Below are 7500 nucleotides of genomic sequence, written 5' to 3' on the forward strand. Positions count from 1 at the left end.
TATATTACCATATATATATATACATATATATATATACATATATATATATACATATATATATATATATATATATATATACATATATATATATACATATATATATATATATATATATATATATATATATATATATATATATATACATATATATATCTATATATATATATATATATATACATATATATATCTATATATACATATATATATATATATATACATATATATATATATATATATATATATATACATATATACATATATATATACATATATACACATATATATATATATATATATATATATATATATATATATATATATAATATATATGTAATTATTTATGTACGTTACATTCCCAACAAGTCAACGGATAACGTGTTGTTTTAATATATCGTTTACCGTCTGCTGATACCTACTTTGACTGATAGTGTAATGTTTTGCTGTTATCTATGTTTTGCAATACGTTTGTACACGTATTCTTTTCTTTTTCCCCTGTAATACTATAGTAAGTAGATGGTATTTAGGCCAGAAAACGTTAAAATGGAAAGATTCTTATAGCACTTAAGAAAGAACATATTCTGATTTTTCCTCCATTTATTCCATCTCCAATTTCTCTCTTCTTACTGTTCCTCATGATGAGATTCATTTTCACCTTAATCCTTAGATTACTATTAGTTTTGATACTTGTTACTCTTATTTGTATTATATTATAGCTTTCAATATTTTCAAAGGGCCACAACAATATTGCACATGAGTTCCCCAATGCATGTTCCCCTTCCACCTGATTTTGACATAAAATTTAAAATTTACTACGCTTGTAAAAACATCCAAATACACAAGCATACACAAATACTTATATAAATATCAAAACACACACACACACACACACTCAAACACACTCACGCGCATACACATACACACATTTGCAGGCATGCCAAAGACTCTCAAATACACTTCCAAATAGGGAATCACTTCGAAGCAACACATATGCCGGTCATTTATTTCATGCACAATATCACAGACATGCCAACGGGTATACACGCCGAAGCAGACAAAAGAAAGATATAGCGTCAAAGATTTCTATTGTTTTCATATGATTCTAAAGGGTGAAGCTAATTTATATCCAAAATGCGCATAACTGGAAAATTTAATTTCGAACAGTTTCATGTATTGAAATCAACATGCAGAAATAACTGAACATTAACTACTTAAAACCGATATTAAATAAAAGAATGAAAAAAACTAATATTTGAGCAAACTCATATTGCCAACTCCGACAAGAAAACAAAAACAAAGAAATATTATGAATAGGTTTTTAAAGGCACCTCGTTTCAGTTCTGAAAAGCCCTATATATATATATATATTCATGTATACGTGTATATATACATATCCTACATGTAAATATGTACGTATGTATGTATGTATGTACGTGTGTGTATGTGTACGTAGATATATATATACATATCTTTCACTACGTATTTAAGCAATTTAAGCAGTATCTGAAGAATGTTTGAAGTAATTACAATAAAATTTTACTAATATATATATATATATATGTATATATATATATATATATATATATATATATATATATATATATATATATATATATATATATAATTGTGTATTTCTATCTTAATGACTAAAAATTCTTCTGATAGAATAAATGGGTTAATAGAAACCAATGTAGCAAAGAACACAAAATAACTGTGGTTAGCTCCTGTTTTTAAGGCAGGAACTCCTTGAAATCTTGGGTATTTGAGTATATTTAAGAATTTAAGGATTGGAGAAAACGCATGTTATAATTGCATACTTTATTCCTACATATGTTTCAAAGGATTACCTGTGTGATCCATAGGGATCTTTGATATTAAAAGTGTAACCTTCAATATATATATATATATACGTAAATACACGCTTTGTATTTACCCATTCGGGTAAAACAAATATATTGTAAAACTAATACACAAATACGCATTCACGATAGTGATACTAATAGAAATACACACAAACACACGCACACACGCATTTATGTCTGTCTGTCTGCAGAAAGTGTATTTATCGTGGATATAACCACACTTCTTCAGTACTTAGGCAATACATGCTGAAGTTTAGATCGAATTTGTAATTTCGTATGCAAAACGATTAGTTTCGATTCAGGAAGTGATTTATAATACGATACTCACATTGCCTCTTTTTATGGTGTAATAAGTTTGTCTCAAACCGTTCTTTTCTTTTTCTTTTTTTTGTATGGGCCCTTTCGATTACCATTTTGTTCTGGTGGACGCTCCCGTAGCTATTCGATGTCTAAAAACTACTTTTATAGAAACTTCTTTCAAAATTCCCTATTTTCATTTTTACACATCGACTTGTATAGGTTGAACTATGTAAAATGTTAGAGAAAGAAACCTAGTCGTCTCTTGCAATGCATACCAATACATACATGTAAAACATAATTTTTCAGGGACCCTTAAAATACAATTGTGGTTCCCCAATTTACTATTTTGTTGTATCGATAGCCAAACAGCTTATTTATACCCTAAGGGACCGTATGGACCCTGCTTGATAACCACTTGTTTAATACATTCAAGTACAATAAACTTATGTGTTTCCTGTTTTGTATTCCAATATTTACTAAATTAGAACTCCTACTGCCAACTATACCCCCACTCCTAGTTCCAGTAATGCTTCTGCATTTTACTTATACACGTTATACTGTGCTTCCCGTAATGCACTTGGAATGCTCGTTAGCATTCATCTGAAATGTAATTTTACAGGTGTACATTTGCATTTGGAATTACAGGTAGTCTATCTGACAGGATTACTTATTTATTGTTAATTTCATCCCGGATAGTAATTGAGGTTGAATTTTTCTGAGATTCTCATATAAGTATTACCAGTTTTCCTATTCCACATCGTCAATATTAATGTCGTTGGCAAACGTACTTGCATTGGTTATTTTATTATTTGCCCTAACTGTTCCATTCCAAAATGTGTTGCGATGTAAAGAGAATAGTATTTGCATAATTTTAGAGCATTTTCAAAGCTTTTCCTAGATCCGATATACGCACAGCACTAAACTCAAATCTGCATCTTCATGTTTTTCATAAGGTTGGAACATTTGTAACACATTACAAGAGATCTGACATTAAAATATTCCGTTTGGCAGTTTCCGAGAAGCACCGTCATTCCAGTTTACTTTTAAATTCATTATTGTTTTTTTTCTATGTAGCACATGTGCACTTACACCAAGATGATCTCTGCACTATGGATAACTATGTATTAGTGTGCCTATAGAGTCAGCGTGAATTGTATGCTATTTTGTATTAAAATTGCTTTGTATTTTTATAGTAAAAAATTGTTATAATCATTGAGTAAAACGAACATGTAATGGAACATTTAGAAAAAATGGTACGTGTGCTTCAGGAAAGAATTATTTTTTATTATTATTTATTATTATTTTATTTATTTATTTTTGTAATATTAAAAGTAACTAAAGGCAGCGATCTGGGACAATCGTTAGCACGCCTGACAAAATGTTAAGCATCATTTCATCCGTCTGTGCTCAAATTCCACTGAAGTCGATATCGCCTTTCATCAAGAACAACGGAGCTGAAGTGAGGGCGGTAAGCACTGGAGGTGTTGGTCCATATAAGCTTGCCAGACCTCCACAAGATTGCGGAGGAACTGATAGTGCCGAACGAAGCAAGGTTGAGGACAGTGGTGGAAGGAAGACCGCCGTTATGTTTTCTTTGCGGAATAAGGGGACACATGAAATCAAGGTGTCCCCAGCAACAAGAAAAGGAAATAGAACAAGAGAAGCAGGAAAAGGTAGATGAACAAAGAGCGGGGGTACAAATGCAAGTAAGCGAAAAGATAGAAAATGTAGGAGAAAAGTATAGAGTTGGAAAAAGACAAGAAATGAAAAGAAAACATTAATTCACCACTCAAAAGTCAACAGAAAGATAAAAGAAAATATATAGCAGAATCAACGCGAATGATCAGAGATACAAGAAAAGAAAATTACGGAGAAGGAAAGAAGTGCACAGAGAGGAAAGGAAGAGAGAATAGAGATAGTCACAAAGAAAGTGTAAGAGAGATAGAGAGAAGGATGAGACACCAATACCAGGAACATGAGGAGAGAATAACGACGGAAAACGGGAGTTGGTACCAAAAGGAAGACACATCCGAAGGATGATAACCTATAAAAAGAGTCTTTCGAGAGAAGGATTGCAAAAATGAAAAATGTAATTAAACCAAGTTATCAGGGAGGGAGTGTACCGAGGACGACAGGGCGGTCTTGCTCGAGAGAGACAAATGTGAAAGGTTAAAGGAATTATTTGGGGAAAAAAAATGAAATATCACCGTTACAGGTTTGATACTACGAGATGCCACCATCGGTGGCATTTGAAGATATACAATATTTACTATGAAATATAAGTGAAATATTCAAAATTTCAAAATAATGACTTCTAAAACCAAAAAACCATGCAAAATAAGAATAACGAACTGTAATGTTAATATGTGATACGTAAACAGTAAAATTGAATTACCTGCATTGGTGGGTAGGAAAGCCATTTCATTCGATATGTTTTTCTATGCACCCAAATGTATTGTTTTCTCTGTTTTTGTTTTGCCCATTCTCTAATGAGGCCTTGTGCCTCATTAGAGAAATCAGGATCGTTAGCACGCTGAATACGATGTTTAGCAGTATTTGTGCTTCTTTAGCTTCTGAATCCAAATTCCACGGAGGTCGACGTGGTGTGGCAGAGGTCGATAGATTAAGCACTGTTTGAGCACTGCGGTCAATTTAAGTGACTTATCCCAACTCCCGGATTTACTTGTGCTAAAATTTGAAACGAATATTAGAATCAGTTATTTTTTTTTATTATTTAATTATGTTTTTAAAGCAGGCAATAACATATTAGGTGACATGTTTCAACACAGAGTACCAAATTCCATTACGGAATTCAATCCAACATGGCGATACTGTATTTTGAAAATAAAAATTCATTCTTACTTGTAGATAACAGCGTTAAGGCTATGACATTTCATGATGTTTGTATCAGACAGAAAGTTGCAACAAATAATTGTATTATAAGACATTTTCTAACACAATATAGAACACCTTTTCGTATACCAAGGTGTCTTGGAATTATGTTGTAGGTAAAACAAATAAAAGAATTGTTTTGTGGCTTGAATCTTTGAAATACATCTCAACAATTCAAGCAAGAAATCAATTTATCCAGAATTCGAATTAAGAAAAAAAATAAATGAAAAGTATTTCTTTTTATATTGGCTTCAAATTTCGACACATGAGCAACAATTCTAGTGGAAGTGGAAGTCAATGCCATGAACCCATTCCTCAACTGGTGCTTATTTTGTCGACTCCGCATGGATGAAATGTTTATGAACTAAGATCATAAAACCGGAAGAAGCGCTGCAAGCTCTTTTGCCCGGCATACTAAAAATTCTGCCAGCTCGCTGCCTCAGAGTATTCTTCATTAAGCTGAAACTCAAATTTGAAAGGAAGAAAAAAGTGAGAGACAAAGCAGGAGAAATGCAGGCACGCAAAATGAAATGAACTAGAGTTTCTAAAACTTTGCCATTTCATGAATTGTCAATAGCTAATGGGGAACAGGTTGAATGACAACCAGTATTCACGAGCTAGGAGTTATATATTTTATCTTCATAATATACTGCATTATCAAGGATAGATCTGGTGGCAAGCTGATACAAGTGTTACAGACTCAGACATAATAATTTATCCAGGCTCTTTACATTCTCAATTAAAATATCACCTTAGTCATCATTACCATTCATTATTTGGGGTTCAGAACAGAAGTACCAATAGAGTGCGGAATCTTGTGATATAATTTAAAGCAAGTATTAGAAATAAATGTACAATATATATTTATTTCTTTATTGTCCACTGGGGGTTAAACATAGAGGAGACAAAACAAGGACAGACAAATGGATTATTGATTACATCGACCTCAGTGCGTAACTGGTACGTATTTTATCGAACCTGAAAGGATGAAATGCAAATTCGACATGGTAGAATTTTGTTCGTAATAAGCGACTTAAAATGACTCTTTCCGGAAATAAGACCACGGGCAAGAAGAATCAAAAATATGCATACACATGTACCAGCAATACGCATACACAATTGTCATACCTGTATTTCGAAGACAAGTCATGTCACATTCTGTATGACTCTAAATTTCTTTGAGAATTGTGATAAGGGTATACATAGAGACACAGACACCCACGCATATATATATTATATCCCATTACCCACAATCATATATAAAATCAATTATATATGCATATATACTTGGGATGGGAAACAAGCTGAAATGGGGATTCCATGAAACTGGGCGAACGAAAGTTGTTATATAAAGGCTATCAGCACGGTTTTCAATAAATCGGGCATTCCGATTAACACTGCAGGAAATAAAAGATCGTCTGACCATTAAAACAATGGCTGATACATTAATGAGAGAATGGTATATTGTTGAATGAAACAAGTCAACTAGATAGAGAGAAAAGTCTTGAAACAGTTTCACTACGCTAGATACGTCAAAGATATTCTGTAATATTTGTGATCAAAGAGGTGACAACAGCATATTTAGCATACGATTCCACAGAAGATCGAAACATGAATGGGATTTTCCTGAAAATTTGATAAAATATTCCTTTCATGCTATCACGCCATACTCATTTACATCAGAAGCAAAGGGATAAGTGATATGTATGTATGTCATTATACAGTTTTATTTCTAGATTTGTCAATAGAGGACGTTCCTGTTTCTAATAGATATATATGTAAGTAAGTATGTGAATTCATGTGTGTGCCTGAGTATATATATATATATACATATATATACATACATAACGATAAAATAATATATCATAATGATAGTATATATTTTCGGATTTAAAGCGATATGTTATAAAAATAATTGACTGAAAAATGATGTGCTAACCCTAACCAGAAGCGAACCCACATGTTAACGCTTACATGGCTCCACGCATTCGTTTTCCTATTGTGCCAACCGCTCATCCATTAATTTGAGCCAAATTCTATGAATATATACTTTAACTGCGTAATACTACATATAATACTTGTAAAAATGAGGTGAGCGGCAGAAACGTTAGGACGCCGGGCGAAGTGCTGAGCAGTATTCCGTCTGCCTTTAGGTTCTGAGTTCAAATCCTGCCGAGGTCGACAAATTATGTACCAATTACGTATTAGGGTCGATCTAATCGACTGGCCCCTCCCAACAAATTTCGAGAAACCTTTCAGGTTTGTTTACGAATATATATATATATATATATATATATATATATATATATACAAGAATAAGGGCAGGGAATCGTCAATTAATAATAGAATTAATAATTAACAATTTTGCCAAGTAGTTCAGTATGAAAAAAACCTTTATCGGTAAAACTATTTATCATCATAAATATACAGGGATTAGCAATTCTATGTG

The 7500-nt window shown here is 32.3% G+C and overlaps 1 long non-coding RNA gene across 1 annotated transcript in view; it reads right to left on the reverse strand.

Annotated features, from left to right (window-relative positions):
* The window catches only part of LOC128250446 (uncharacterized), a 562297-nt gene that overhangs the window by 365525 nt on the left and 189272 nt on the right, over positions 1 to 7500 (reverse strand). Inside the window, exon 4 of the long non-coding RNA XR_016237754.1 lies at positions 4555 to 4847. This is a non-coding gene — a long non-coding RNA (uncharacterized LOC128250446). The remainder of the gene's footprint in view (positions 1 to 4554; positions 4848 to 7500) is intronic.

Source organism: Octopus bimaculoides, chromosome 21 (genome assembly GCF_046866305.1).
Source record: "Octopus bimaculoides isolate indiv1 chromosome 21, ASM4686630v1, whole genome shotgun sequence".
In the NCBI taxonomy this organism is placed as follows: Eukaryota; Metazoa; Mollusca; class Cephalopoda; order Octopoda; family Octopodidae; genus Octopus; species Octopus bimaculoides.